At 31.3% G+C, this 23,743-nt stretch overlaps 1 pseudogene; it reads left to right on the forward strand.

Moving 5' to 3' along the window:
• Nucleotides 1-7,603: 7,603 nt before the first annotated feature.
• On the forward strand, nt 7,604-22,057 carry LOC145802217 (CASP-like protein 4D1 pseudogene; annotated as a pseudogene).
• The last annotated feature ends 1,686 nt before the right edge of the window (nt 22,058-23,743 follow it).

Here is a 23,743-nt window from a genome sequence, read left to right on the forward strand (position 1 = left end):
TGTCTGATTCACAAAATTAATAATGAAAGTATTAATGATCTCATTAAATTAGTATGGTATTCACTATCTAATTGAATTAGTAAGATAAATTATTTCCTTATCTATTGTTTGATTTGTATTGTATTAGTAAGTAAAAGAGCCTTTCTATTTTATTTTTCAGCTCAAGATATATAATTTTACCCCTATCTCATTACTAATAATCCTACAAAATTGTTGAATTAATTATCTTGAAATAAAATTTCAAAACAAACATAAAATTATTAGGTTCATACATTAATAATCTCAATCTCATGCTCTACCCATGTCAATTAAACATGCCCAAAATATTTCTAGATTATGGGCCAGTACACTATGGGGTGTCATATAGTGTGGTGCCGTTATCCCGTTGAGAAATTACAACCTAAATAATTTGTGTGGGTGTTTTGGTTTTGCTTATTTCGTATTTTTTTAATACTTATTTTCGTTTTTAATCAATTTTTTTTTTTAATTTTTCAAAAAATTGTAGACTTTTAGATTCAACCTGACTAGACAAACCAAAAAATTAAAAAAAAAACAAAAAAAAAAAAGTTCAAAAAAGACCCCCCCAAAAAAAAGCCAAAAATTGTGATTTTTTAAACTTATTTTTTCTTTTTTTAAAATTTTTTTTTTTTAGAATTTTTCAAAAAAAATTTACTTTTTAGATTTGTTTATATAAGAAGACGGATTGCAAAGTAAGCAATTTTTATATAATTTTAAAAAAAAATCACTAAAAACAAAAATATGAATAATAATATACAAACAGGAAAATATATAAATAATTTATACAAAATGATGTATCAAATTGATACTTCCACTATAGCATATAATAGTTTTAGAGATCAATTTTTTTTGTCTTTAAAAGTGAAAATTTTGTTGTAAAAGATATTTATGGACCAATTTCTATTGTCGTGAAGATAGTTGCTAAGGGTCGTTCTGAAAAGTAAAAAATAAGACTTTTCGCGACAAAATTTTAAAAATGTCACTAATAAATATATTTTTAGGGACAAAATGACTTGGTCTCAAAATATTTATTTTTGAGAGACAAAAAATTTGCTCCCAAAAAGATAATAATTCATCACTAATGTCCAATTTTTATTGCTAAAAATATAATAATAACACTTTTCGTAATAAAAATATTTAGTCTTTAAAAAATAATTTTATTTTTAAATTTTAATTTCTAAAATCTTAATTTTTTTTGTAATGTCCTTTATTTCAAACTAAAAAATCCATGAAAGTAACTTGGGATTTTAAAATTGTGGCCATCAACGCATCATTCTAGTGGACGTTTTTGTATAAAAATTCCGTTGGCAAATCATTTTTCTCTTTTTTTATTATTTAAATTATGGGCTATTTAGTTAGAAGTAGGGGTGAGCAGCGGATATACCGATCCGTCAAAACCGACCGAATCGAACCAATCCGTCGCATTTTGGACGGATGCGTGATGACGAGCGGACGGTTGCGGATTGATTTTCTCCAATCCTCCAATTTGGCGGACGGATGGTGGATTTGAGATTCCTTTGACCGTAACCGAACCGCCAAACCGCTAGTACCCCTAATAATTTATAAGATTTTATATTTTCAATTTGTTTAAATATTTTGTTTGTGTTTCAAACTAAAAAAGAGTTCAAATATTATGTTGAAAAAACGTTTTTAACTTGAATATATTTTTTGAATTGAAAAAAATAAACGTATTATTTATCTATATTTTTTTGTTTATAAATTTAACTCTGAAAATAATAAATAGAAAATATGATATATGTTGGTTGGTTTTTATTTTCAAAAACATATATAAATGTAACAATACATAGACATACAATCTCTACTACTACTTTGTTCATGGTTTTGATGGTTTAAATTGTTATTATATTTAAAGAACTACAAATTGTAATACTTTATGTGGATGAATCATGCTGTAATTGTAATATGTGGATGAGGCATGCAGTGATTGTGATACTCTAAAATTTCAAACTTTCTTTTTTTTGGATGAGGCATACAGTGATTGTAATACTTTTTTAAGTCATTGACTGTAATACTTTCTTTTCTTTTTTTTTTGAGAAAGTGCATAAGTTGAATTATATTGAAAATTTATAAAATTTTAAACCGCCAAACCGATTCATATCCATCCACCAAACCGCCAATCCGCTCAACCCACATCCGCCGGAGTGGCGAACGGATGCAAATTGATTTTCTCCAATCCGCCAATCTAGCGGACGGATGGCGGATTGAAAGTTCTGTGGCCGCAACTGACCCGCGCTCACCCCTAGTTAGAAGAGGAGAAACGTTCATCATAAAACATTTTAAAAAATTATTGAGAGCATTAAAAGTGATGTTTTAATAACACTATTAATAATGTGGCAGTGGGCACCCCACTGCCTATGCCCTGTTTTTTGTTTTTTAGTGATATAAATCGTTGTTGGAACATCTTTCAGTTGTATGATTGACCAGGACTCTCTTAACATTATTTAACCAATTAAGGTCATAATCTTGATCTTGTTTTCTAAATAAGATATTGGCAATTAACTCAACAAAATGCGCTTGTCATCGTCATGTCTAATTAGCAATGTGAGTAAATTATATTTTGCACTCTTATATTTTGAATTAAATTTTACTTTGGTTCTTATATATGAAGGCATGATAGTCAATTTCTTACATTTTTAATCAAATCATACTTTGGTCCCTACACATGAAATTGTGACAACCAATCTCCTATATTTTTGGCCAAATCTCACTTTAGTCTCTACACAAGAATGTGATTACGACATGAGGGTAAGAGAAGAAAATCATCTACATTTTTCACCAATACACACTTCAACCCAAAATTTACATCAATTTATGACTGTATTAAGCTAAAACAAAACACAAATTGTGAACGATTAAAAAGATGAATTAGGGTTTTCCATAAATTGAAATCATGAAACTCTATTTTTCACTGTAACATAATATTCTGTCTATTCATCTTTTTTTCTCTTTAAATTCTTTGTTGCATTTTTTATCTATTAAAAAACTTTATTTCCTTGCCTCCTTGTCCTAATTTTTAACATACGAACATATATACATGTATTTCTTTGTCGCATATAGTATTATATAGCTCTCACGTGTTTACCACGTAAGACAAAGCATATTGGTAAGAAATATAAATGATTTTCCTCTCTTACTCTCATTTCATAGTCACATTTTTGTCACATGACTATATTTTGTTAAAGATTTAAAAATGCATGTAGTAATACAAAGGAGACATTGACACTTATATAGAGACCAATATGAAATTTGAGCAAAGATGCAGAGAGTTGACTGCCACAATTTCATATGTAGGAACCAAAGTGAGATTTGACCAGAAGTACAGGAGGTTAACTGTCATGATTTAATGTATAGGAGCCAAAGTGGGATTTGATACAAAGTGCAGGAATGCAAAGTGTAATTGACCCTAGAAACTTTGAAGTGCTTCCTCATCAATTCAACATGAATGTTTAGAATTTAATTGGTATTTATTTATAAATCTCTCTATATCTACTTATGTTTTATTTAGTTCAAATTATTTTCTTATGAGGACTGCTAGCAACACCTCCCTAATTTCTTTGGATCCCTACTTCTTTGAAGCCCTACCTTAAATCCTAAATTTTAATAAGATTTCTTTGAACACTTCACTTAACATCAATTTTATTCATATTCATAATATAATCACACCAAGTGCACACCTATCTAATTTTGCACACCATCTCTTCATCTTCTCTCAGTAAACAATGAACGTTTGAAAGACGATTGAGAACAACGAACGATTGAGCGACGATTAAGAACAACAAATGATTGAGAAAAGAATCGATTGTCCATCTCTTCTCCTTTTCTGATAAACGATGGTCTATTTTTCCTTGTCATCGTGAACGACGGTATCTTAGTTGAAAATCTCGTCGGAAATCTCTTTGACGGTCTCTTTCTTCTTCTCTCAAGTAACCCAACTCCCCATCACATATTATTTGTTTTGTTTATTTCGAAGTAAAACCATCGATACAAGGGGTTTTAGAAGGAAAAACCTTCAGAAAAAATAGTATAAGAAAAAAATCCTATACAAGTGGAACTGTTTGACATACTAGAGAACAAAATGCTTATGTTCATTACTATATTACTGAACTAAATGTTTCTGTTTAACACTATATTACTGAATAAAACCTTAACAATCGGAAAACTAGTACCAAACCGAAAATAGCCCAGAATTATAAATGCAAGATAATAAACTTGTTGGACAATCTTCACTGTAATTAATTAATTCTGTTTGTGTACTTAACAACAAACAGAATATACAAGAAATAAAGGAAATGAGAGAAAATTGTTTGATTACAAAAATCAAACTAGAAATAAAATTAAATAAATAAAAACAGATTTTATTTTGTTACAAAAACAAAATTAAAATCTAATTTAACAAACAAATAAAACAGAATAATAAATTAAACAGCTTACTTGATTAATTTCTTCTAATAATTATAATCTGATCAAGTCCAGTGTTTGATACTGTGCCCTTAAGATATATTCGTCATCTCCTCGGTGCTTTCAGAATATGGACGTCAATCTCCCAAGATGAAACGATCAACAACAAATAAATGCAGCACTACAATTTATTTGCTCAACGAATACACTTAGTGTATACACTCTTTCTGACAGAAAAATAATGGAATAAATGCAGCAAAATGCAGAGATGATTTGCAGCAAAAGATGGACAAAAATTGGAGACGAAATCCAAATGGGGAACTAGTCTATTTCTAGATGTATTGGTGGCTGCAAGTTTTGAATTAAACAAGTGCAACTTGTTTGAACAGGTATGAAACCTGTTTGGTTTTGAATTAAACAGATTTAAATCTGTTGGGTTCAAAATTCAAACAAATAAAACGGAAGGGACCTGTGTTAGGTGTACAGAAAAATCAGACCAGTTTATTTCCGGAATAAATTTGAATTCTTGATTTTATTTTACTAAAAAATTAAATTAAATTCAAATTTTTCGGCCGGACAAGCCCAACCCAACCTCACACCACGCACCTGCGCCCAAGCCCAGCCCAGCCCGACCGGACGAACGGCGGCGGCGCAGGTGTGGTGATTTTTGGGTCCAATGGGTCAGTTTATTTCCGAAATTAATTTGAATTCTGGATTTTATTTTACTAAAAAATTAAATTAAATTCAAATGTTTTTGGTTGGACAAACCCAACCCAACCTCGCACCCATGCCCAAGCCTAGCCCGACCGGACAGACAGCGGCGCGCGTGTAGTGATTTTTGGGTCTAATGGGTCTAGCCCATAACCTCTCCCTTCTACAAACTTGGGGTGCCCCTTAGGGCCCTCCCCAAGTTATAAGTCCAAGCTATATAAACCCATTCAAAACTTCCCACCACATCAATGTGGGACAAGCCATTTACACAAACCTTAAGGAATTTCTACCAAAACTCCATTTCCATGAAGCACATTTTGGTTTCAATTTTCCATTCACTCGATAATGGTTTTGAGCAACTAAATATACCACGTGAATCACAACTCGGCATAGAACGCGTTACCACTTTGACCCGCGAAAATCGACGCACAGGGCCCACCTAAAAAATAGATCAAACATAGGAAAAAATTCTGGTTTTACCCAGAATTTTCCCAACCATTTCTAACAAAACTTACCAATGCAACAATCTCACCAAAATTGTTGTCATTGTCCTTCATTACTCTATAAGTATCAACGAATAGTGAAAATGACCAAAAATGTATAAACTCGAAGTCTATAATAGGATTATTTGCAACGTTATCTAATTTGGAATATCGAACACATTTGAAACCACCGAACAACACGTTAATTGATTTGGTGATTTCAAATAGTTTTCATTGAAGTTAAATACGTGGGTTTAGGATGGTGATGAAGACGAATATGATTAAGATTTAGATTGGTAAGGAATATGTATAAATGGGGATGGAGATGGGTGTATAATATTTTAGAGTATCATTCTAATTATTTTCATTTGGTAGGTGGGTGTTTCATTAAAAATTGTTCGTCAATGTAATTTTACTTCGCGGTATAATTGTAATAAATAAATAAATAAATAAAGAGTGAGAATTGGGGTGTTAAAAATTAGGTAGGTGCTAATAGCAACATTCTTTCTTATATTCTAATGAGTTTTATGGGTGACATAGTTACCAAAATACCCCTAATATTAATAGGATGAATCGCTCATTAATATTTACATTGACAACGTGAATGTTCTATAATTTGAACATTTGCACTGTCAACGTGAACATTCACACTGTCAAATTTATTTAATGTGAATGTTCATATTACCAAGTTATTAAGAGTTAAAAAAATATTTATAAGAGTAAAATTGTCCATAAAATACCTTAAATATAATAATTAGGATTTGATAGATCAAATATCTAAAATAATAGAACTTATTACAATATAAGAATATCTTGTGAAATAATTGAGATACAAGTACTAATTTCTAATAAATTCCTCATTTAATTTTTTGTCCCACTATTTTTTGTTCTTTTGTTTCAGATCCCCTCTCCAAGACTAGATTATATAGAGACGTGTTAGGGACAGTGAAACAAAGAATCCTAAACCGAATTTAGGGTTGGATTGGGGAAGTGGGTTGACTTTTTAGTTTTTTGATTTTTTTAATCTGGGGTTAAAAAGTTTCGTTTAGAAAAGATTTTTTGACTTATTTTTTATTTTTTTTTAGAGAAAGAATGTAATGATTATGAATTGAATGTGATGTTTTCTCTTATTGGGTTAAAAAATCTATTTTATCTTTTTATAACTAAAATAGTCCCAAACCTACCCAACCCATTCTTTCCAAATGAAGCGTTACCGAGGGGCATTAAACTTTTATGTTATGTTTTTACAATCATCGTACTTTCATATTTCAACCGGTGTAAATGATTTCAATAATTTAAATAGTTAGATTAAAATTTGTTCGAGATCAACTTAAAAAGGTAACCAAGTCAAATGTAAATAAATGTGAAACTCATTTCTGTTGGAAAATCAATTTTTAAGTTTGTAATTTGTATTTTTTTAGTTTTAATAAATTTTTTAATTAATTTTTTTACTATTTACATTTACTTAACATAAATATATTTAAAAAATATAAAAATTGTAGAAAAAATATCTTTCAAACACTCATCAAATACTAAAAAATAAAAATAAATACAAAATTCAGTACATTTTGTATTTATTGAACTTTTTTTTAAGGATTTATTCATTGATATTTTACTTTTTAAGTACATCTGATTAGAAGAATTTAAAAAATAAAAAAATAAAAAGTTTGACCAAAATATTTAAAAAATTACTAAAAATAAAAAGATAAGAATTGAAGATTCAAAAAATTATTTTTAAAACTCAAAACCAAGCAGAATTTTAGGTTTGTTGTTTAATTATAGGAGTTTTAACTTGGTGACAACTTCACCCTCATTATTTTGGGGTATCAAGAGAACTACAATAATTTACAAAGAATCTTATAAATTTTTTAGTGTATAATATGAGGTCAGTAGATGACAAAAATTGTTTGCCATATATAAAGCAGTAATGAGAAATGCTAGATCATTTCTGTTTCCTACAAAATTGTAAGAAAATGTGGGGATTTCAGGTTCAAGATCAGACTCCCACTCAGACATCAAAGGCATTGCCCATAGCCACACTAGTGATAAGAGTCATCACCTTAATTTCACTTGTAGTCTCACTCATCACCATAGCATCTGATAAAGTCACCATTAATGGTGATTTCAGAGTTGTCACAGTTCGCTTCAACCATATCTATGCCTACAGGTAATGAACTCTCTCTCTCTCTCTCTCTTGGAAAAAATAAAATAAAATAAAATTGGACTAAAAATAAGAGGTAAAATAGTTCATTTACATATTAAAGATCATGATGTCCAAATTTGTATGGTCCAGATCTAATCTAATAATCTGCAAAAGAAGAGGCGTGAGTCTTTAGAGGGACTGGTATGGTACCAACCAAAACCTCTTATACCAGTCAATAATGTTGATTATAAAGAGGGGTGGTGGAGAGGAAGAGTTGGGTTTATAGATTGTATACCTTGGCCTTTATAGAGGGTTTTTATCTTAATTCATTGGTGGTGATAAGCCTCAATCTAACTGGGCTTGAGTCCAATGGGTTGACCTATCAAATTTGAGCCTTTACTAATGGAGAAATTGCAAATTAGTAGTACAACAAAAAATAATCACCTCCAATTTTTTTGAAATTTTTTTTCAAAAAGTGATTTAAAAACTTTATTTTGAAAAAAAAAAAATTGTTTGGTTTTCAAAAATATGCATCATTACAATTTCAAGTTTTCCTTCAATTTAAGGAGAGAGACAATTTTAAAAAAAAATTTGTCACGTCAAAAAATACACTTATCTTGGTTATATATATATATATATATATATATATATATATATATATATGTACATGCTATATATGTGTGAAAACATAATTTGGTATGTATCTATTTATGAGTACATATCCTACTATTAATTGTATGACTTTATCATAAAATTTTCATTTATTTCAATCACAGAAAACGTAATTTTTTATTTTTTCAAATTGGCATTAAAAAATTTCTTTTGTAGAATTAAATTTTCATAAATATTATGCAAAAAAATTATTTACAAATTTGCATTAAAAAAAATAGTCATTTTTGGAAATTTATTTACAAATTTTCGGAAAACATAAATTTATTTACAATTTTCAAAAAACGTAACTTTTGGAAAATTTTTAATGCCAATTTGGAAAAAAAATTTATGTTTTATGTGGTTGAAATGAGTGAAAATTTTATGATAAAGTCACACATTTAATGGTAGGATATGTACCTATAAATGGCTACATACAAAATTATGTTTTTATACATATATAGCATGTACATATATATATATATATAAGTAGAGGTGCAACATGGGAGGGCTCAACCCGAGCAACCCAAACCCAGCTCGAATTTTTTTAGGACTTGGACAAAATATTTTTAAATTCGGTACGGCTTTAGGCAAAAATTCAGAAATCTGAATTAAATTTGGGCGAGCTGGGACAAAGACGTCAAACAATCCGAGCAATCCGAAGACCGAATTATACATATATAGACATATAAAAATATTAAATATACATATAAATTATTAGGCATTACATGATATTAAAGCAATTTATATTATTAAATCATATTGAATATATATTATATATACAAATAACATAAAATCTTACATTTTTTCTTTTTATTTTCACTCATAAATTATAAGGACTACTATAGTGGCATCTCTCTTACATTATATAAATTATTTATTTTGATGGTATTAATGATTTTCTATAAAAAAAAAAAAAAAAATTGTAAATAGAGTCAAATTTTTATAATTTAATAATGTAGTTGCCAAAAAAAAATTTTGAAGTTCATTTACGATTCGGGCAATTTGGGTTTAACTCGAATCAGGTTTGGACAGACAACCTCAGGTTATAATTTGGGTTTGGGCGTGTTTGGGCAACTCTCAACACAACTTAGGTTGGATTTGGATAACCTCCCAATCCGACTGAACCCGCCTGAATTGTACCCCTATATCTAAGATGAGAGTACTTTTTCATGTGACAATTTTTTTTTCTCAAAATTGTCTCTTTAAATTGGAGGAAAATTTTAATTTAAAAAGTCCTCAACATATCATTTTCAAAATTGTCTCTCTCCTTAAAATCCTCGACATATCATTTTGAAAAGTAAACTCGGTTTTCAGAATCGAAATAACCAAACAAATATTCTAAGGAAAATGTTTCGTAACTCAAATTTTGTGGCTCAAAAGTGGCTCAAATGGCCAAAACGACGTCGTTTTGGCCATTTTTATGTTGTTCTGTACTTAAAACGACGTCGTTTTGGCCTTTTGAGCCACAAAATTTGAGTTACGTAGCATTGTCGATATTCTAAATTTTTTAAAAAATTGACTTTGAAAAACAACAACCAAACATAGTGAATTATACTATAGATGGAATTTTTTTTCTGGCACAACTCGAACACACATGAAGGAGTTGCACCAGATACGACTTGTACCATGCACACATGACATTTGCACTATGAAAATACAAATACTCTTTGATTGTCTCACTGGTTTGCAATTTGCCCTTAACAAATTGTATATATCAAAATGGTGCACGTTGAATCTGAAATGGTCAATTTTTTTTTGAATAGACCATTATGCCCTTCATTTTGTCCAGTTTTATAATATTGTCAACAATTAAAAGACTAAATTTGTAAAATTTAAAATATATAGACCAAAATAATATAAGGGATAACTTGATGAGCATAAATTACCCTTATTCTTTTTGTGCAAATTACTTATAGTTCCGGTATTTTTCTTATTTTTTCAATTTGGTCTTAATAGTTTTAATTGTACTTATTTTTCCCTTTAAATTTTCATACTGTGTCAATTTAGTATTATTGATAATATCCAATAAAAAAAATAGAAATCAATGATGAAATTATCTATTTAAATGAGAATAAAGCATTTTTAACTTGTACGCCATTAAATTTTCACACTGTGTTATTGATAACATCTAATAAAAAAAATTAAATAGAAATTAAGGATGAAATAATCTATTTAAATGGGGATAAAATATTTTTAAATTGGACACCAACCTCATGGTTACTTTGAAAAGAGTAAATAGATTATTTATCTTATTGATTTTTGTCCAATTTCTAAAAAGATGGTATCGATTAGACTAAATTGACACAATATAAAACATTTAAACATAAAATTAATAAAATTAGAACTAAAATGATCAAATTAACGCAAGAGACAAATTACAAAATTATAAATAAATTTACTGTTTCTTTTTCTTTGGATCGATTTGTCCATTTTACTTTTATTATTATTATTATTTTTATTTTTATTTTTATTTTTATTTTTATTTTATTATAGGTACATGTTGTGTACTATAGTGCTGGGGATGACCTATACATTATTGCAAATCACCTTTGCAATCCATCATGCTATTGTAGGGAAACCCCTAACGAAACGTGAATGTCTTTTGCAGTTTGAATTTTATGGAGACAAGGTTAGTCAGTTTGAATTTTTTTCTATTATCAAATTATTTCTTATAACTACTTCTGTATAATTATTATATATTCACAAGAGCAGTTGAGAGACTAACAAAGACTAAGGCTAAGTTTGGCAAGTTGAAAAAAAGTCAAAAAGTTAAAAAGTCAAAAAGTTACTCAAAAAGTTAAAAAGTTATCACTATTCACCAAAAGTCAAAAATTACGGCTGCACAACTCTCAATTCTAATTTTTCTCTACATACTAATTTATACAATTTTTTAATACACATTTTTTCATAAAAAGTCAAAAAGTTAACCCAAACATTCATATTTTTATCCTCAATTTTTTAGTCTAAAGTATACTTATTTAAGACAATCCAAACAACCCTAATATACAGAGACATATTGCCTCATAATAAATCAGTGAATTTTTTAATCATTTTATTTTACCATCTCCGTATAATAAAAGCTGTGTATGTCACATGAAAAATCATATAGAAAATGTAAACTAGTAGTGAAATATTATTGTGATATATAGCAATTATTATATACATAATACGAATAATTGAGGTCGTTAACTTAATTTTTTGGATAAATCACCATTCATCACAAAATTTGATTAGATAATTGTGTGTATTTCTAGGATCTTATGTGTCGATCATTTATTTAAAAACAATAAAAAAAAATTAATTAATTGATCTAATAATTATAGTCACATAATTTAATCACATTTGGTTTTATAAAAATTGAATGACCTATATTTGTTGTCCCTTTAAGAAAAAAAAATTAATATAATGAAATCAAAGAGTTATAATTATTGAATAAATCTTATTTTAATTATAAATGATCTAAATAATGGGCCGTATAAGTTTAACAAATTCAATCATTAAAATAGAACTTATGGTGGCACTACGCCAAAACAGGGCATTAACGGCGATTTTTTTAACGGCGGTAACGAAAACCGTCGTTAAAGGTACTATTAACGGCGGTAACGAAAACCGCCGTTAATACCGCCGTTAATGTATCATTAACGGCAGTTTCGTTACCGCCGTTAAAAAAACCGCCACTAAAAGTGTCTTTAACGACGGTAATGAAACCCACTTTTAACGGCGGTAACGAAACCGCCGTTAATGCCCACTTTTAACGGCGGTAACAAAACCGCCGCTAATGCCCAATCATTACCGCCGTTAATGACGGCGGTCTTTGCCGGCGGAGCTCCGGCGAAACTCCGACGTGCTCCGGCGAAACTCCGGCGAGCTCCGGCGAAACCATCTACAATAAAGTAAAAGTAATGTTTAAATATTTATTTAGGGAATATATTTCATGAAGAGTGGCTGTGGCAGAGTGGTTGGTGTTGGTGGATGAGAGGTCTTGGGTTCAAAACTTGGGGAGTGCAAGAAGAAAGAATTATTTTTTGAAAAATTTGAACCTATTTACGGCGGTAAAAAACCGCCGTTTTTTATCCTAAATTACCGCCGTTTTTAGTCGACTTTTAACGACGGTAATTTACCTTTTTACGACGGTTTCACTTTTTCCGACACACGCATAAACGGCGGTAACGAAACCGCCGTTAATACCGCCGTTAAAGGCTTTAACGGCGGTTTTACAGCCTTTAACAGCGGTAAAAAACCGCCGCTAAAGCCCAATTTTGGCGTAGTGTGGGCTGGTGGCCCTAAAATTGACTTAGTGGACTAAAGATAAATTTAAACTTATAAGAGCATCTTCAGTTGATTTATTAATCTACTTGTTTGTTTGTTTTTTTTTTTTTTTTTTTGGAACACAAAAAATGGGAGGTTCTGTGGGGGCATCATGACCTCCACAGGCCCAGGCCCCGGGGTAGTCGGTTGTCGGCCTGATTTAACTCAACCCATAGGAAGGGACCTACCACCAAGGCACTAGTGGAGCTCATCAACCGTCCCAGCCACAGACAAGCTACGACCGGAGTACAGCGCGAGATTGCAGAAGTGAGCCCCTGGACAATCCAAGAATTTCACGCCCCCAGGAGTCGAACTTGACTCATGGCTGTGGGTAGGGGTGAGCATGGTCCGGATTGGACCGGATTAGAGTAAAACCAGGACCAATCCGTTATCTACGGATTCTGAAAAATTGAAATCAATCCAATCCGTTTAAATCGTGGAACCAATCCGAACCAATCCATTTAAACATGGATTGGATCGGTTTAGGACCGCGGATTTACATAATTAAATAACAAAAAAATATATATAACACTTTAATTTCATAAAAATATAAATATAGCATTAGTTTCACAATAGCAACATATCTTTTCATAATAGTGACAAACTGTTCTAGAATTTAAACAACCATAAGAAAACTAGTTCTACCATAAGTATTTAGACCATTACAAATTAACACTAAAAACTAGCAAACAAAAGTAATAAAATAAGATACTATGCAAGTTTAGGTTTGGATTTAAGTTTTACATGAAATAAGAGAAGATACTATGCAGGGGGTGTATAATAAAAATATAGACTATTTATATACGGTCCGGATCGGTTCCAATCCGGAACCGTGGGGTTCAATCCGGAACTAATCCGTGAATTACGGATTTTTAATTTTTCAATCCGGAACCGAACTACGGATTCAAAAAACCAATCCAAACCTACTGAATTGGACTGGACTGGATTGGATTACGGATTTTACGAATTCCTTACTCAGCCTAACTGTGAGAAGGCAATGCCTTCACCACTGAGCTACTACCCTCGGTGGTTATTAATCTACTTGTTTGTGTCATAAATTAACTGACTTGAACAGTTAGCAAACTAAGAGCATGTCCAGTGGGTTTGATAACCCACTAGTTAGTGTCATAAATTATTTGATTTTGTACAATTGGCGAACTAGCTTTTTTTTTCTTTTGTTTGTGTTAGCATTGTTGCTAATTGTATCATTAGCTAAGGTTGATGTCAACTGTGGAGAGCATAAGTAGTCCCCACTAGCCTAAGCCAGCAAAAAGGCATTTGAAATTTAAACATCAAAATAAAAAAATTGTCATTGCTCTGTTTTTATTTATTTATTGAACTGCAGTTACTGTTACGCTTTGAAATCGAATTAATTTTTTTTTTATTTTATTTAATATAAATATATATTTAGGTAGATTCTACTTTTACGTAATATAATATATACTTTAATATACATCTTAATTACATGAGTATACATCCACTCTTTAAACTAATAAACACTTGAACCACATAAATTGTTAGAACAATCTTTTGTATAAATAAAATAAATTGAAACAAATTAAACAAATAAAATAAATTACGTATCGAATTTATTTTACCGAACCGAATAAATAATGAAAAGATCAAGTCGAATGTGTGACAATTTGTCCTTAAGACAGATTTGCCCTGCTACGGTGTTTACGGTTAAGTGGCATCTATCTCCTAGAATACAATGATCTTCACAAATTGTAGTAGCAACAAAACCTTGTGTTCTATACTCTCTTTAATTTTTCTAAAATTAATATGAAAAATTTATGCATAATAGAGCAAGAAATAGAAGAGAACAGATTTTTTCCTGGATGATTTTCAAACTATTTCAAATCAACAAACTGCTAGAATTAAACTGGTATTTATAGGCAAAAAATCCTGTCCAAACAGGTGCTATAAAAAACTGAACAAATATGAAACTGCTTTGAACAGATTCAATTCAAAATTTTGAACAGATCTGCCAACTGTTTGACAGTTTTAAAATTCTCGGAACTGCTGGGCAGTTTTAAAACTGCTTTCCCAATCTGTTGGACAGATTGAACCTGTTGAACTGCTGGAAAATAGACTGAAAAACGGGTACAGCTTGGATAAAAAATTAAATTCAATTTTGGCACAAAATTTGAATTCAATTTCATTAAGAAAAATTCAAATAAATTTTGTCCAAAAAATTAATATATGAACCGACTCAACCCACAACCCACACCTGCGCGCGGCACGGCTCGGCCGGCCGGTTGGACGAACTGCGGTGGCTACACGCGTATGCGTGTGGTGATTTGGGCTAAGGTTCCATTTGTCCATAACTCCTCCCTTTCACAAACTTAGGGTGCCCCTTGGAGCCTAACCCAAGTGTTGCCACCTAAAACTTATACACACATAGGTTCTCTTAAGTTTCCAATGTGGGATAACCATTTAAAGAAAAGCCACATTTAATTCTTTAAATGTCCATTCCACGAACCCGAAAACGACGTCAAGTTCCCATTCACTCATAAATGATTTTGACGAATCGTCTTCATCGTGTGACTTGCTACGCTGCAAGGAACACGTAACCTCTTCGGACCCACCCCAAAAGGCGCATGGACCCTACTCAATTTTGGCCCAAAATAAGCCTATATATAAAACCAATTTTCCAACAATCCCCCACATGAATAGAATTTGACAGAGAGAAAATGCAACAACATGATCTAATTATAGAGAGTACAGAAATTGAGAATATTCTACAAAGGATAAGTAGTTTTTGGCTTTGAACCTTCCTTTGTAAGACACTATCAGATTTATTAGCTAACCAGTGAACATGATGTCTTGAACTGTTTAGCCGTTTGTGTAAACCAAGACAATCGAACTCACACAGTATATTACCAGACATAGTTTAATTCTCACTATTGTGTTTATTTTGGCCCTGAACAACCTAGTCTTTCATAAGTGCTCTAGAGAATTGTAGCCCTTCACAAATCTCATAGAACCGGCCCAGTTCACACTCACATAGGTAATTCTTATGAAGAGTATCCTGCCATACTCATTTAGGTTTACCTAGATATAAGAATCATTAAAATTTACTTAACCTAAAACGCTGCAGACATCACTATTTCATAATAGAAATGGATAGGAGTTTGACTCCCCAGTGATCCTTATGAGTCATACACAACTCGGTTGTCCTTTTGAACCTAGATCTTGGGATCTCCAGTCAACTATGTTGGGTTGCCGTTGTGGTAACTCTTATTTAATAGGCTTAAGTCACATTCCCCTCGGTGAATTTTCAACTAACTGTCTTGCTAACCCTTTGGTTAGTGGATCCGCTATGTTGTCTTTAGACTTCATATATTCAATGGAAATAATTCTATTAAAGAGTAGTTGTCTCACAGTATTATGTCGACGACGAATGTGTCGTGACTTACCGTTATACATATGACTCTATGCTCTATCAATTACTGATTGACTATCACAATGTATGCATATAGCAGGCATCGGTTTTTGCCACATTGGAATATCTTCAAGGAAGTGGCGAAGTCATTCAGCTTCTTCCCCAGCTTTATCTAAAGCTATGAATTCTGATTCCATAGTAGACCTAGCAATGCAAGTTTGTTTGGAAGATTTCCAAGATACAGCTGCACTACTAAGAGTAAAGACATACCTACTCATGGATTTTGAATCTCTACTATCTGATATCCAATTTGCATCACAGTATCCTTCAAATACTACTAGATATCTAGTATAATTCAGCCCAATGTTACTAGTAAATCTAAGGTATCTTAGAACCCTTATAATTACTTTCCAATATTCTCCTTTTGGATTACTCGTATATCTATTTAATTTACTTACTGCATAAGCTATATCTGGGCGAGTGTAGTTCATCAAGTACATTAAGCTTCCAATAATTTAGGCATACTCTAATTGAGAAATACTTTCCTGTACATTCTTAGAAAGAAACAAATTAACATTCAAAAGTGTTTTAGCAAGATGATCATCATCTTTGTTGAATTTGTCAAGTTTTTTCTCAATGTAATGAGATTGTGGCAAAGCATATCCTTCTGTTGTTTTAGCAATTTTCATACCAAAGATTACATCAGCAATGCCCATGTCGTTCATGTCAAAATGTTTATTCAACATTTTCTTGGTAGTTTTAATCATGTCATTATTACTATTTATGATGAGCATATCATCCACATACAGACATACAATGACACAATCGTTGTCTGTGTTTTTAATATAAACACATTTGTCACACTCATTAATTTTAAATTCATTTGATATCATTGCTTTGTCAAATTTCTCAAGCCATTGCTTTGGCGCCTGTTTTAAACCATATAATGATTTAACCAATTTATACACTTTCTTTTCTTTTCTTGGAACAGAAATCCTTCAGGTTATTCCATGTAAATTTCTTTATCTAAGTCACCATTTAAGACAGCGGTTTTCACATCCATTTGATGAATTTCTAGATTGTACAAAGATGCAATAGCAATTACCATTCTAATGGATGTTATTCTAGTAACTGGTGAGTATGTGTCAAAGTAATCACGACCTTCTTTTTGTCTATACCCTTTGACCACAAGTCTTGTCTTGTATTTGTCAATTGATCTATCCACTTTCATTTTTCTTTTGAAAATCCACTTGTATCCAAGAGGTTTACAACCAGGTGGTAAGTCCACTAATTCCCAAGTGTGATTTTGCAAGATGGATTCAACTTCACTATTGACAGCTTCTTTCTATAAAGGAGCTTCAGGACTAGACATAGCTTCTTTAAAAGTTAAAGGCTTATTTTTTAACAAAAATGTCAGAAAATCTGGACCAAAAGATTTTGAGGTTCTAGCACGTTTTACTACGCCTAGGTGCCTCTTCCTCATTTTGATCTATCTCTTGCTCTTTCTCTTGCTCTTGTTCTTGATCATGTTCTTGATCCTAACTAGTAATAGCATCATGAGATCTTTTGTTAATACCAGTCTCTTTTCTAGTTTTGTTTGGAAACACATGTTCAAAGAAAGACGCATTCCGAGATTCAATAATAGTATTTACATGCATTTCAGAATGTTCTGATTTATTAATCAAAAACTGATATGCATTACTATTCTTGGCATAACCAATGAAAATGCAATCAATAGTTTTAGGACCTATCTTTGTCTTTTTAGGACTAGAAATAGTCACTTTAGTCACATACCCCCACACTTTTAAGTATTTGTAGGATGGTACTCTCCCATAACATATTTCATAAAGTGTTTGATTTACTTTCTTTCGGGATACTTTATTAAGTATATAATTAGCAAAAAGTATTGCTTCCTCCTACAAGTTCTGAGGTAATCTAGAACTTATTAACATGGCATTCATCATTTTTTTTAAAGTCCTATTTTTCCTTTCTATAATTCCATTTTGCTAAGGTGAGTAAGGAGCGATGGTTTGATGAATTATTTCATATTATTTACAAAATTCACCAAAAGGTGACTCATATTCACCACCTCTATCACTTCTAAGTTTCTTAATTTTCTTACCAAGTTGATTTTCAACTTTATTCTTATATTGAATAAAAGTTTCCAAAGCTTCATCATTTGTTCGAATTAAATAAACATAACTATATCTAGTATAGTCATCTACGAAAACGATAAAATATTTTTTTCCCACCTCTATACACATAGGTTTTCTTAAGTTTTCAATGTAGGATAACCATTTAAAAGAAACCCACATTTAATTCTTAAAATGTTCATTCTACGAACCCGAAAACGACGTCAAGTTCTCATTCACTCATAAATGGTTTTGACGAACTGTCTTCACTGTGTAACTTGCCACACGGTAAGGAACACGTCACCTCTTCAGACCCACCCTAAAAGACGTGTGGACCCCACTCAATTTTAAGCTCAAAGTTGGCAAAAAATAAGCATATATATAAAACCAATTTTCCAACATAAATAAGTTTTTTTTTCACATATTTTGTCATATAATAACAAATAATTTTAACATTAGAGATGCTCTAATATTGTTCTTTTTATCTCTAATTATAGAGTTAATTTAGCTACGAATTGTAATTTTTGTTAAGTTTGTAGCTAATTGCGGCCACCCTTGTAGAAAGAAAGAAGGGAAGAGAGTTTGGGCCAGTCTATATGGAGCTCTGCTCTGACTTTAAATGGGCCCCCCGCTAATGGACGGTGGGATTGGTCCTTCAGGGATTAGTCGAGGTGCACGCAAGCTGGTCTGGACACCTGAATTACCAAAAAAAAAAAAAAAAAAAAGAAGAAGGGAAGAAAGAGAAAGAGAGAAAAGGCTTTGGGCTCCTGACAAAAGTCATGAGAGGAGAGAGCGTGAGAGAGAGAAGAAAAGATTTTAGCTGACACAATTTTTTTTGCTCAATGTATTTTTTTAAATTTTTTTATATACAGTTAACAAACATTTTATTTATATCACTGGAGCACACATCCATTTTTCAAACTAATAAATATTTATAACACACAAATAGATCTCATTTTTTTATAATTTTGGTCATATAAACATATTTCGACACACTTTTTAAACTATATCATTAGAGATGTTATAAGCAAGGTTTTGAAACTCGGACCGGACCGGCCGGTTCAACCGGTGACCGGATGGGGTCCCGGTCCGGTTAGCCTTCTTAAACCGGCTAATTGCAAAAACCGAACTATTTATTGAAAACCGATGAACCACCGGTTGACCCGGTCACGGGTTGATCGAACCGGTCCGGCTCCTTTTTTTTTTTTTTAGTTTTTCTTTCTTTTCTTTCTTATTTTATATATATATAAAAAATATAAGAATATAAGAAAATTTTAATTTGAAACTCTTTTTTAAGGGTCTTCTCTTGTGAGGAATCCCATTAAGAGTTTTGATGAAATTATTGCGAAAGTCTTCACCTATTTATAAAAAAAAAAATTCTTTCAAAAAGACTCAAGAAATCCATGTGGGATTCAATCAAATATATTGGAGGGAATATTGAAATTTTGATTTCCCTCCAAGATTTTTGCTCTCCTTTCAATCAAATTATTTGAATTAAAATCATATGGAGGGAATATTAAATATTTGATTTCATCTTCCAAAATTGAAATTAATAATATTTCAAAATATATTATTATATTTTTCAATAAAAAAAATATTAAGACAAATATTTGAGATAATTTAATATTTTTAATTTATAATTTTATTACTTATATTTTTATTTAAATATAATTTTAATATATGTATTACGTCACGGTTCAATTCCGGTTCAACCCGACGGTTGAACCGATGACCCATCCACCGGATCATTTTTTCGGTTTGTTCACCGGTCCGGTTTTTAAAACATTGGTTCTAAGTAAAGGGTTGTTAATGGTTACTTTTGGCATTATGGGTTGGGCCCATAGTCAAGTTAAAGGCTAGAGTGGTACCTTGAGTTAGGCCACGATTAGCAAACAACCAACAAGAAGTTAACAACCCAATAACAAACAACAAAGTGCCCGAGTAGGGAGTCCACGGACCAAGAATGCCCAATATAATTGTGGGCTTGAGAAGATCAGCAGGTTGGATTGGCTAAATTACTATTACATGATAAAAAAGAAATTGTCTGAAATGTCCTACTAGAAATATGGGTATACCAATAAGTTCTTTTGATTTTTTAGGATATCAAAAAGTTCTGTTCATTTTTAATTGCTATCACAAATCTTATTTTTTTATTTTTTTGTTAATTTTAAAATGTTATTAATTGTTAACACAAATCTTATCAAAAAGTTCTTTAGTATATCAAAAAAATGTTATTAATTGTTAATTTTTGTAACAGTTGAAAAATTCGTCACAGAAAAACGTCAATAATACACTTGTGGGACTTCTTAATCTTTTTTTTTTCTTTCTTTTGATCGGCATAGCAAAAATTTTATTAAAAACATAAAATTAAATGAGTAAGGAAATAAAATGCACAAAAAGAAATTTGGAGAGTACAAAAAAACTCTTTTACTACTGCAGCTCACATCCTTACAACCAATCCCTCAAATTTTTTTAATCTATATAAACACTTGTAAGACTTAATGATGCATAAATTCTTATAATATAACCTGTGAATAACTCATGATAAAATTGGTGGCTCGATTACCGTGCAATTTAAAATTTCTCAACCCGCCTACAAACTAACCCAACTCATCTATATTTATCTACAGTGTACATGTACCTTGAACTTGGGATGTCACAGCAGCAATCTGCTGTGCTCCAGTGGAGATTTTTTTAAGTCTCTTTTGATAATCTGAACCGTTCATATTGTAGGGTTTGTTAAATAGATTATTCATGCAAAAAATCAAATTGATTGGAGATCTATAACTTTATAACAAGAGTACATTTGTTTTTTAAAAAATAAACGGTTAACATTATCTTGATAATTTTTGTAAAACAATTTGAATCTGATCATAGGGTTACGAATTTCTGATTAACTTGATTTTTCATATGGATGATATACTCGACGAACCTTACAATACAAACGGTTTGGGTTGTCCAAAAAGACTCGGAAAAAGTCCCCACAAGCTCACAGCAGATCGCTACTGTGAGTTAGTCACAGCAGCAGCCCTAGGTCCATGTACCTTATACTTGTTTTTACACAATTTCTCTCTAACCATAATACCATAATCAGATGATACTCACATACCCACTTCTCATTTTTATCGAAGACCTAGAAAGTTTTACCTAGGAATCAATCCAAAAAATCCAGTGTGGTTTCAATTGATTTTAAATATAAGTCCCACAATTCAAGAATTAAATTTAGATTATACATTGAATTTTCGAGTAAATTTCTAGACTTCTATTCTGTGCACTCAACTTTTCTTTTTATTGAATATTTTTTCTTAATTTTGAATAAAACCATGCATTTAATTAGATTTTGAATTTTGGGTTGAAATTTGGAATAAATTATAATTTTTTGAAAAAGTATAAGAATACAGAAATCGATCACAAAATTAAACACAACACATTGGAAGGTCCCACCTTTTTGTGAATCTCATATCCATGTATGCGAAAAAATGATTATATCTGATTCTCTGATTGATTTATGTACAAATAAGACAATTGTTGTAATTTAGTTTTGGGTTACAATTAACAGGTACTCTTATCCCTATTAGCAACAGGGGTGGGTGCAGCATTTGGGGCAACTTTGGATCTCAAGAGAAATTTGGACGGCTTGGATGAATCCCTTGAACAATATGGCATTGGAAGTTTCTATCAAACTAGATCAAAGCTTGACCATTTCTTTAATATTGCATACGTTTCAACAGCATTTCTTCTCATTGCATTCTTATGCTCTCTAGTTTCATCTACCCTATCTTCACTCTCTCTTTCCAAGATACAATAATTTGTGTAACAAAAACAATGAATATGTTTGTTAAGCCTTTAAGATCTGTTTTCTGCTCTCTCTCTCTCTCTCTCTCTCTCTCTCTCTCTCTCTCTCTCTCTCTCTCTCTTCTTCTTCTTCTTAATTTGGTAAAACCATAAAAAAAATAATAATAATAATAATAAAAACCACTCATCATTTTTTGCTGGTTTTTTTTTTCTTTGTTGGGGAAAATAGAGTTTTGAATTTTTTTTTTTTTGGTTGGGGTTGTTTTATCAAACTAGGTTTTGCAGTTTCTACAAAAATAAATAAATAAATAAATAAATAAGTAAAAAAAAAAAATCTAAAGATTCAACCAAAACAAGGTGAATGTGTTTGGGCTATAAAACGCTAAACTTTATTGGCTAGATCAAACTTACACTCCGTTTGGATCGTGAGATCGTGAGATGAGGTGAGAAAAACAATGATCATGATTCCTCACCAGTATATTTTGATGAATAAAAGAGAACAAAATGTGATTTCTTATATATCTTGTTTGGATAGAGTAAGTATGAGGAAATGAAGAAAAATGCTGTATTTCATTCACCAAAACAACCTTTTATGTTAATAAAGTTTCATTTTTTCATAAGGATAATTTTAGTATTTTAGAAAAACTTTTATTAAACTCAATTCCTTTTTCACTAAATCTCATCACTTTTGGTGAGAAACAAAACATAAGCTTGGCGAGAATTCTTTTTTCACCATATCTCATCATTTTTTATCATTTCTCACTTACTTAATCATTCAAACAAGTGAAGGAGTTTTATATTCTCACCAATTTTTTTTTCTTTTCTCACCAAACCCTCCATCCAAACACAACAAAAGTGGTTATTTATTTTTATTTTTAACTTTTTTTGTGGAAAAGAAAAAATTTAATACAGTGGTGGCATAGGAAGCAAAATTTACTGTTGTTTTTTTTATGCAAGCCAAGTGGGCTTGACCTATTGGCCAATTAAGTTTGTAGTGTGGTGTGGCAAATGATAAATAAGTATGTGGGCCTGTATTGGCGGATTAGTTTTGAAAGACTTGTATTTAATGGAAAATAGCTCAATGATCAATACATACTCATTGCTTTGAGTGTGCTGATCGTTTGCCTAAAATGGCGTTGTCTTCTCGGCCAAATAACCAAATTCTTAGGAATGTGCCGCGGTTGATTGAGGAGTTGCTCGGGCAAAATGCCCAGTTAGTAGAGGTTGCAAGCTCGGCTTTTGTTTACTTGCTTTGTGCTTGGTTTCGGCTTCCATTATACCATATATATATATATGGCCCTGTTTGGTAGAGCTGTGAGAAAGTGATTATACTTTATAATTGTGAACATAAGTTGATTTTTGACTTATAAATTAAGCTTCTCCTTCCCACTCAAAGAATAAGTTGATTTTTAACTTACAAAACGCTATAAGCTGTATTGTTAAGCTGAACCAAACACATCAAAATAGTTTAAATGAAACTAAAAGCTGAAATAAACTGGAAATAAGCCCTACCAAACAGGACCTATATATGGATTTCACGTTGATTGTATTGTTTAGGCCTTTAATTTTGGGAAATAGGATTGTTGCTATGCGGGGGCATAATAGTCATTGTCGTGCGACCATTTATGCCCATTTTGATAAGAAAAATGCTTGGGAGCACTAATTAGTGCTCCCACTAATTAGGTGGCAGTGGGTCCCG

This window comes from Camellia sinensis, chromosome 11 (genome assembly GCF_055761805.1).
Source record: "Camellia sinensis isolate YWXY chromosome 11, ASM5576180v1, whole genome shotgun sequence".
Taxonomy (NCBI): Eukaryota; Viridiplantae; Streptophyta; class Magnoliopsida; order Ericales; family Theaceae; genus Camellia; species Camellia sinensis.